The following is an 11,467-nucleotide window of genomic DNA, read 5'->3' as shown; positions in this document are numbered from 1 at the left end:
TCATATCTTGCAATTTTTTTAGCTTTTTGAGTAGATGGTACACTTGGTGAAGGTACATGGTGCTCTATAATGTTGTTATAAATGTTATATACTGTGTATAAATGCAATTATTTGCTTTCCATATGGGTTTCATAAATAAAAAGCTATGTTGGAATAGAGGTCAATAATCATTTTAGTACAAATTGACAGGACTCAATTCCAGGCTCCAATTAAGAAATAATATTATTTATATTAATAATCTCTACACATTTCTCAAAATGCGATTAACAAGCTAATAGCCTAACAATAACATTAACAAAAAGAACAATTACACAGTATCTTAGCCAACTCTTTGGTTGTGTTCTTTGTCATATTAAAGACAAACTTGCATAAAACCTCATACATTATCTTGTGTTTTGATCCAATATGTTTATAAAAAAAAATGTGGCCTTAACAAGACTCAGAATTTAACTGAATACATGGTAAGGAATCCAAGCAAGACACATAGCTGGAATACATTACTATTTTATTCTTTAAAAAAGAAGTTGTTCCTCCTATTTAGAAGTCAACAATGACTCAAATAGTCTCCAAAGTTCTTATCTTCATGCATACATGCATGACTAACTCTCATCTAAACATCCTGAATGTCAAATTAAGGCCATTATTTCAGGGAGTAGGATGAAATTTAATCTTCCCTAATTGTCAGAATATTGTATTTCCTCTTCACATCATGCCGATGTGGATATGATTCTCTTTATAGGAACTGTGATATATTTAATCATTAGTAGTATTGAAGATAATGATCCTCTTGAGTAACAACAACAAAAGGTTTTATTTGTGGGCCAAAACAAAAAGGGTGCAAAAGTCTAGCATCACAATGAAAAATCGAGGATTTTTTTACATGTAAAGTTCAAATTAAACAGACATTTGTGAAATTTACAAAACTCTAAAACCAAGTAAATGAAAAGTGCAAAATCTTTTTAATGTTCTGCTTTAGTCCCTAAAAATTAAGTAAGCAGTACAATTAAGCAGTACAAAAGGTCATATTTCCAACATTTGATTGAAACTGGATTATAAGCTTAAAAAAGCAGACTTGTGGAGTCTTTACCAGGTTGAATGCACATTGACATTAACGCAAAAAGGATATACCAAATGCAAAGAATCTATAAAATTCATAAAAATATTAAAACATTTCACTGTTGTACTCAAGGTAATAATATAATTTAATTTGTAATGAAAATTATTAGAAAGAATACAAAATGCAAACATGTTCACATTTTGAAAATTTTAGTGGATTTTTGGACACCACTGTGTATATAACAAACATAAATCTGTATACTCTTCTATAACAAGATTTTTCACGTCTGCTCCATTAAATTTTTCTTTGGGTTCTTAGGCACATTTTCTTATAATTTGGCCATTTGCCAACTGCCTCACACCAGCAAGTTCTCCACCATCACATGACAGCTGGGAATCAGGAAGTTTAAAGTTTAGCACATTCTTCCTCTGGGACGCTTGAAGCCAGCCACATCATATTTTTTTAACTATTGCTTATGTTTTATCACAGGGCAGTGAACAGTGAAAACATTTGGGTTAAATATGAGTTGATAGATTAGAATTTCAGCTTTTTAGAATATGGCTCCGTTAGAGATGGTCCACCCAATTTTAGGTAACCAAAGTCATTGAAGTAGATTTAAGTATGTTTTTACATTTCTGTAATTTACAAATAATTGCATTAATTTTACTGCTACCATCACGAGTTACATCAGAAAAGACTAGTGAGTTTGTTCCAGAAGCAGCCATGCAAGATCAAGCCATAAAACTACTTCTATCATGCATGACAACAGGCTTGTATGTTTTGGATCATCACTGTATTTGTTTGCTGATTTCAATTTGGTCTGTTTCTTACTGCAAATAAATGTGTGGCATCTTGTGGTATGGCCTCCATATTTTTGCTCTCAAGTAAGTGGTCTGTGATATCTTCACCCCTGCCCTGTGAAGGTTCTGGATAATGTAACTTTTTTTTGTATATTGGTTAATTAACCAGTGGCTACTTTCTATATTAGGACATTAAAAATTGCAGTATTGGTTATGCCAAATGCCTATGCAAAAACCTTGATAGATTTTTTTCCTCTTTGCTTAATTTCAGAATAGCTTGCTTTCTTTTCTGATCTTTTTTTACCACTAAGATGCAGTCTTCACAAAAACCCAGTCCCAAGTGTAAACATTCAGAGCTATTAACTGTTTACACAATCTGGGCATTAAGAATCACCTGTCAATCACACGTTTGACCTTTCCATTTCAATACTTCTAGATAGGACTGTATATAAGCTGCACAAATATTAAATATCTGTTTTTAAATGCCATCGTTAATGTCATAAACCTTTCAACAGAATGGAGAGTAATTATTTGGGACCATAAAATACATAAGCAAACTATTGAGTTAATATGGATATTTTCACAAGAAATTGAAGCATGGGAACACAGCCCAGCCACACAATGAGGTAAATGGTAAAGAACGGAAAATGAAAACAAAGATTTCTGTTCAAGAGTTGCACATTTGATTTTGTTAAATTGAAAAATGTTGCTGTTTCATAACAACAAGCAGTTTGGAAGCATTAAAACAAATATGCCTTTTCTTTAAAGTATCTCCCACCATGCAGCACCTCATCCACAAATGGCATTGCATTGTGGTGAGATAAAAAAATAAAAATAAAATAAAAAAAATAAATTGGTGGTTATGCATATCGTGATTAGAGACAAAACATTAGTGGTTAAGAGAAAAGAATGTCCAGTTTTACAAACCTACAGCATGGTCATGAAATAGCATAATATATTAACCTTTACTCTTATACCAATAATTCAGTAGCTATTTGATAATACAATTATGGTAAATTCAGTAGTTCACAAACCCTGATGCTCTGTATTTGGTGCATTTGAAGAAAGAATTAAAGTCCAGGAAGTTTAAGTTTAGTCAACAGTTTAATGCCTGTTATAAATCAGTCAGCCGGTGGATTATGGCACAGGCAGTTGGCTTGTTTTCAGGACATGAACAAAGAGTTTCCTCTTCTCACTACTGCACTTATTAAACTCTTCTTGAGTTTTGTCTTCTCCAGGTTCTACATTTTAGAGGCATAACTTAACTTTAGACTAGAATTTTCTAAATGAGTTTCCTTAGACACACATACTCTCTGTCTTCCTCTCTCTTATCTAATTCGATGGCCACAGTTAGAAATCAGCCGGCTGGGACTTGCCAGTAATTGAAGTCTCCACAGTGACGGCCTACAGCACAGCATTCAGTGATGCACAGGGGAGGTTTCCTGGAGGAAATTCAATAAGCTGTTCACAGTTAAGTGTAGTCATCAATAGGCATTGTCCAGCATAAGATGCAGAAAAGCACTTGTCAACATATCTTAAAATACATGGAAAACATGCCTTACCCTTAGGCTTACCATAGTGTTCCAGGTAAGTAATGCAATATAAACAAACTAATGGCAAGAAGAAAATTATACATCAAGTAAGAAGATGAAAATATACAGCAGTTTTCATCAGTTGAATGGTATTTCCTACAACAGTCAATCTTTAATTCTTTAGTATCTTTACTTAATTCTTTAAAAGGCATTTAACAGCAAGGAATTATGTGCTTAGTTTGGAACCCACCATGAAACCTCCGTGGGGCATTGAAGTGTTAACTGCGCACATAGTCTTTCTTATAGCTCAGTGGTACATTATTCTCCCTAGGCTTGATTTCTCATGGTTATTCATATGGTTTACTCTTCCCTACTTTTGAAAACCTGGAAAAAATGGTTGACATTATATAATAAATATGAATGTTAAATAAAAATGTTAAAGATAAAAAGTTCAAAAAGGCACTCTGCCTAAAAGCATGCCAAAACACATACCCTGGGGCCTCTTATAAAAGTCTTCGAAAGTACATGTGGACATCTACATTATGGCAGAAAGGAAAGCACCAGTGCAGATCAAAAGTACACTTAACCTAACCACTGAGGTATGAAGCACATGTCTTATGACATGCAAGCTGAACCATAAATCAGAACTTCCTGATTTGGAGGCTAAAAATGCAGATCACTGGTGCACCTGGAAGTACATGCTGAAATGCTGACAGGCCAGAGAATGTCTGATGGATGCCTGTAATGTTTTTATTTTTTTAACTTGACTCCCATGAGGTGATGTGTGCCTCAAGACAAGCCAGTGCTAAAGCTGTACTGCATAGTGAGAAACTGATTATGGCTAGTCTGTTGCAAAGTGTGAGAGGTCTGTCTTTCACATTTATTAACTTATGCTATCATGCACCGTTTAAGCCAAAATGGAAATAACGACACAGGTTTCAAAACTATAAAAAACCTCCTGTGTCATATGTTCAGAGCTGTACATGTACAATGACGCAGTTCTCACTCTCTATAATCAACCTAGGGAAGGAAGATGATGACATGATTGCCTGTTGATGGTACACTCTTCCTAATTAAAACAGGAAGAAGGATAACTCCTCACACTCTTGCAGTATTATCAGGCTTAGGGCTCTGCCTTGGCTATGACTTAGCTCTACACTTCTTCCTCCTGATAACTCATTGTGGCTTAAGAAGAAAAATTAGACGAAAAGGGATGCAGTTTAAGTCTTGATTACGCCACCCCCCAGCATGATCTATTACTGCTTACAGTCATAATGCAATTTTGCAATTTTTTTATTCTATGTGTGATACTAGACAAAACAAAACTATAGAAAAAAACTGCCATATATATATATATATATATATATATATATATATATATATATATATATATATATATATATATATATATACATTTAGATTTAGTTGTTTTCCTCTAGGATTATAAAATACATATTTTTTCATGTTAGTGGTTCGGGTACAGAGATGTATTGTAAATGCCTTTTTTGGGGCAAAAATGTCATAATTCTTCTGCTATTTAAGGGCTCCCCTTGGCCTACATACTCTTCAATGAGGTGGGGTATAGTTTAACAAGAGGGTCTGCAATTTTCCACTGCAAAAGTAATATTTCAGGACACTTGACTTTAATCCTGAGGGTAATACAAACCTCCTTGTGGATAATGAAATATTAAGCTTGAAAAATGGCGCATCTAATGACGCTCCTTGACAGTTCTTGAATTAAGTAGCCATTGCTGTGGGATCAATTTAAATAGCACACAGATGGCAGGCATAATTTCTTTTTTTTACAGTACTTCCCAGTAGCCTTAAGCAGTCGCATATATTTTCGCTTTTTTTCAAAGAAAAACAAAGGGTTGTTCAAATTATACTAAAGATATGATAATCAAAAATCAAGAGGACCGCACAGTTGGCCAAATAATTAGTGTCCACTCAGATTTCTAGTTAACTACCTATAAGTATTAAAAGCAACTGGATCCATTAAAAGCTATGTGCATTGTGTTCAGTCTTAAAATCTATTAAACATAAAATACAAATGTACATACTATTTGGTCCTGAAAATAAAAAAATATTTTCTTAATAATTACCTTTTAAATGTAATTGTCAGCATTGACTGGGATTCCGACTCCCAACCAGTGGTGGACAGTAAACTAAGTAATTTGTTACTGTACTTAAGTACTTTATTGACGCATTTCCATTTGGTGAGATATTAACTTTAACTTCACTAAATTTCAAAGTAAAATATCTTACTTTTTACTCAACTACATTTTGGGAAATAAGTCGTTCCTTTTTATTTATGAGTGGATAAATCTAAACTGGTCAAGCACGAAGCAAGCCACCAATCATGGCAGAGTGGGCATTCTGTTTTGAACTCGTTTTGATTGTCGCTTAGTGGTATCTACTTAGCACGAACATACAGTTCAACAGCAAGCAGAACATTTAGAGAATAATAAATGATGGAAGAAACTCCTGACTCTAACTTGCCACAATACCTGTGGTCTTATTTGCATGATTTTCTTAGAAGTATTTGAGGTAGTTGAAAAGAAGGTTTTGGGCTCATGATAATTTTATTGGATATCAATAGCATTTTGACAAATTGATAACATTAAATTAATAGATTGGTGTTCTAAGAGTAACATTAGAGTCTTTTCACATAAACTGAGTTGATTAAGCAGAAATGAGTCTTGTGACAAAAATGATAATAGGAACATTATAACCATAGAAAATCATAGTACTTTGGATACTTAAGTATACTTGATAGCAAATACTTTTGTAATTTTACAAGATAACGTTAAAAGGGAGCACTTACCAATCTTTTGCACTTGCTCTAGCATCTCCAAGATGAAAATGGCAAACCTCTATATTGTGCATATGCATAAATAAGAGTTTGGATTTTCTCATGGAGGCAATGGTCTTGTCCACTGGTAAAACTGTAAAGTCATTGGCCTGGCACTGGTGAGTATCCCCACACTTGCCTGAGATCTACATCCTGTAGAAATTGCAGAGCAGAAGAAAGACCCCCCCAGGGAAAAATTATCTAGGCTTTACCTGTCCAGTTTATATAACTTGGCAAAAGCAAAGTAAAGATTTTGTATTTTATGCGTAGCCCAACACCCGGTTATGTGGGTGGCCCAGTAAGCAGGTTATCGCTTGAGGACACCACCTCAAGAAATAGCTCCAGGGTGGTGGGTCCCAGTAACCCAAATCTGAGCAAGGCGTTTTTGTACCTATCAAGAGGCCCCGTTTTTTTTTTATATCTGTTCATCAAGGGTGGGCTCACCTTAATCTCCTTGTAACATAGCCCTGTGGTTCAGCAAATTATACAAATCCTTTCAGCCGGAATTTTATATTTAACTTTGCAATGCAAAGTGAGTTCGACATACATAAAATAAAGGCTTAGGTTTCTACCTCCACTAAACTAACTTTTAACTTAACACATTAATGTATTTTCTGCTAAATCATATTTGTGTCAACTGTATTTTGTTTTTATATTGTATTAGATGCAATAAACAGTTTTCAACCATAAAGCTTCTGTGTTGCAGTGGTGACATTATTTAAGTTCTGGAAAATTTTCTTTCCTTCTGTTTGCTATTACAATATACCACAATATAATACTGTGCTAAAAGGCAAAAGATGAAAATGGCTTGCTCATAAAGCCACTGATGATGGAGCTTAAATTTGTAAGAAACCATGGCAACAAAAATTCCATTTGTAGAGAAGCAATTTTCCCTCTGTCTGCACCAATAAAATTGCTGATATAAATGTTCTAACACACAAATTGGTAGAGATTTTGAAAAAGACACCTGAGACATAAAAAAGGCAGAACATCAGGATTAAATTAACCATTTACAAGAAGCAGGATTTTCTTGCTATGAAGTACAGCCAATTTGTGTTGGTTTTAAAGAATGGTGCCCTAACTCCAGAGAAATATTTCTTCTTCTTCTTTTGGCTGCTCCCATTAGTGTTCTCCACAGCAGTTCATCCATCTCAATACTACTTTGTCGTCTACATCTGCCTCTTTCAAACCAACTACCTGCATGCCTTACCTACCACATCCATAAACCTCCTCCTTGGCCTTCCTCTTTTCCTCCTTCCTGGTGGCTCCATCCTCATCATTCTTTACTACTATACCCCATGTCCCTCCTCTGCACATGTCCAAACCATCTCAATTTAGCCTCCCTCACCTTCTCTAAAAATTGTCCTAAATGTGCGGTCCCTCTAATAAACTCGTTTCTAATCCTGTCTATCCTCGTCACTCCCAATGAAAATCGCAACATCAGCTCTGCTACCTCCAGCTCCACCTCCTGTCTTTTAGTCAATGCCACTGTCTCTAAACCATACAAAATCACAGGTCTCACCACAGTCCTATAAACTTTCCTCTTCACTCTTGCAGATACTCTTCTATCACAAATCACTCCTGCCACTCTTCTCCACCCACTCCACCCTGCCTGCACTCTTTTCTTCACTTCTCTAACACACTCTCTATTACTTTGCACTGTTGACCCCAGGTACCTAAACTTCTCCACCTTCTCCACCTCTTTTCCCTGCAACGCACCACTCCACTGCCCTCTCTCTCATTCACACACATGTACTCTGACTTACTCCTACTGACTTTCATTCCTCTTCTCTCCAGCACGTACCTCCACCTCTCCAGGCTCTTCTCAACCTGCTCCCCACTCTCACCACAACTCCAGAGAAACACATTGAATTAAAACAAGTGTAAAGTTACAAATAGTAAAAACAAGGTAGGATAATTAGGATGAATGAATGGGTTCTATTTCAGATGCATTATGCTCCCTGTAGTAGGGCTACAGTACATGTGGTTATTTTAACAATTGCACAAATGTATTATTTTACATAATGAAACAAAGAGTTAGGCCAGAAACTCAAAACCAGTAGGCTGTCTTATATTTGCTTCATAGAGAAATAGTCAGCCTATGAATGGCAAACCTATTACGCTACTGGTTTATTTGTTTATTTGTTTAAAAATTATAACCCTACACCAACATTTTTAGAGAAGGCTTGTCTTGCAATTTGATCATTATAAAGATCATAATTAGGAACATTTACTGTTTATTGTTTTTTTTTTACTTCCCTTTAGATGTTTAAATTATTCCTTAATGCATTTACCAGATGTGGAAAATGATTGTTTGTTTCCGGATTACTTCTGTATGCTCTGATTTTAGTGTCAAGAGGAATTACAAATTCCTTCGTTCAGTATAACATATTATAAACATTTCAGTATTACACACATTTAGTATTAAAACCCCACTATGAGCATGAGCCATCATAGGTTAGTGTTAACCAGTCACTAGTAATTGACAGTTCATACAGTAGTATAGTGGAAAAATGTCCAATATTTATTGCAAATAGTTACTACATTTGACATCTATACAGTTACTGACTTTTTATATTTATTATTCCTCTCATACTAACAATTTTCATACTACCTGATGCATGATGGTGCCATAAACCTTTAAAATTAAAGATGTTAGCAGAATTGTTTTTCCTGTTGTACTCTATTGTACTCTGTCAAGTAGTTATCTTACTTTGCAAAGTGTTGTGAAAGACTGTATGTTAAGCGTTTAAGTCCATTAATCAAAAACCATCATAAATTAAAATAAAGGTAAGATGGATTGTGAATAATGGACTTAAAAGCATATAAAGCTAGCTGGATAATAATGTAGCAATTAACAATTATTACAAACAAAATTTTAATGGTTGTTTTGCTTTAAACAGACGTAACTAAAAAAATATTCTTATAAGATTTATGACTACAAAGCTTATATAATATAGTATTTTAAATTGCATAAATCCTAACTAAAACATAAAATGTCTCTGACCACCCACCATTTAAATATAACGATAAATGTTTATTATTATCATAATACAACTTTGATCCAATCAGTTTCATCCAAAATTCTGTTGGTAATTAAAGCAAAACTATTGTATAGGTGGATAATGGAAAACTGTAGCTTTTGTGACATACAGAAAAGTGTTATACAGTGTTTCGTGTGAGTAATAGTGTTGATGCGCTTCCATGACACCTTCTGCATCTTCCCTTATGCTCATTCCTGTATTACTCTGCTTGGGCCAGAGCACAAAAGCTGTCTTTACAAAAGTATATTTTCTTTATGTACTGTATAATATATGTCTATAAAATTAGGAGTCAGAAGAAAAAACAATATATAGACTTTAGACTGTTTCAGGTGGTTTAATGGACAGTCAAACCTTTTGAATTCTAATATATAACTAATGATGTAAAAAATATAAATTGTGTATGCATTTACAGCTTTTTCTGAAATAGCACATATTTGAAAAGAATAAGAATCTAAGCATGTTTATAGACATTTAATTAATTTCAAATTATTTAGAAATTTCTTGTAAGATTTGCACAAAATGTACAGCAAGGGCCTTAACACTCAACTGCTTAGTTATATAAAAGAGTTAAGAGGATAAGGGCATCTGCCATATGTTCCTTAAAGATACCATTTCCATAGAGATAATGACCGTAATACAACGATAAATGAATTTTTATTTTGATCATAAGTGTACTACACGTGGGAAGTACTATTATTGATAAATTTAAACAGGACACTACATCACATGGTTCTCTTTTCGAAAGGTTTCCAGCTAGTATCTCTAGTAGAACATTGTTTAAGAACCTTTTAGGATCCAGTTTATTTGAGAGTGCAAAGTTTGTTTAAATTATGACCTTTCATTTTCAAAGAAATCTATTTTCCATGTCAAAGCTGATGAGATTTAATTGGATAATTCATATTGAGGTAAACTACTATCAGTGATAATGTTTTTGGGCCAATTTCTTTATGATCAACTAGCAATACATTAAGGTGCAGTGCAGCTGCAGCATGGACAAGGCATCTGCAATAGCACCTAGTGGAAAAAGTGCCTGCCATGTTCACACAGTCTAGAGTGAAATACAATCCTTTAACACTCATTACAAATCGCCTCAAAACGTAAAAGTAGTGTTTATAATACTTTTGAGGCCTGAGGCCTGTTTCTTTCTTTAGTACATCAAATTACTCAGTGCCTCTCAGATAACTCATTACAGTCTTATTGCATTGAGGGCACCACCTTCCACAATAATAATAGGTTTTAAAATAGAAAAACGAAAATGAATACGTTTTCTGCTGGCTAGCTCAAATCTGGCAGACCTGAGATGATGACCAATGTAGAGAATGTGCTAGCATTTTCATGAGCTTTGTCCCAACACCTGGAGTTGTGACCTGGATAAGACAAAATTAAGTTTATGAATGTGATAATAATGTCATCATCTCTTCACTTCTTATTTTGGCTGTCAGTTTCTTGCTGCTATCTAATAGAAGACCTTTAACAGGCCCGTGGCCAAAGTCCCACTGCTTAGACAGTTCAATGATGGACTCTTAGAAACATGGAGCATGAATTATGCTTAATTTGTTGACTTAGAAATGCACATAGTCCTGCATTGCCAGGCAGAGGTGGAAAAAAATCCTAATTATAGATAAGCTTATGTTTGAACCAAAGAACATGGAACAGCAAGAAGAAACTGATTAAATCACCTCAGGCACCAGTTCATTAAATGCTCCAACAACAAATAATAATGAATGAAACTGGATCAGCTTGTATAATAGGATCAATGAGGAGTGAGATGTAAGATGTCTGTGAGATGTGAGTGAGATATCTCTACTCATTACTAATGACCAGTCAATCAAACCCAAAGCATATTAATGTTCTTTATAACAGTCCACAATGTTGACTAGGTGTGGATCACTGACCAGACCCTCATGTGCACCCTCATTATGAACTTAAAATAGATACCAGTTAATGTATGCAAATTAAAATCACTTTATTTTGGTCAGGATTGTAGTGGATCTGAAGCCTATTCCAGGGGCCTTTGTCACAAGGACAGAAGACAACCTGGATACATTTGCATGTGGTGGCAAATTAGAGTTGCCAATCCAACAAATGTTCTTGTTTTATGAGTACCTGTATATAAGAACATAAAAAGATCTGCACAGATAATGATCTGTATTTAGAATTGAACCCTATACCCTGAAGCAACA

Source organism: Silurus meridionalis, chromosome 5, assembly GCF_014805685.1.
Source record: "Silurus meridionalis isolate SWU-2019-XX chromosome 5, ASM1480568v1, whole genome shotgun sequence".
Lineage (NCBI taxonomy): Eukaryota > Metazoa > Chordata > Actinopteri > Siluriformes > Siluridae > Silurus > Silurus meridionalis.
This window is presented reverse-complemented; position numbering follows the sequence as displayed.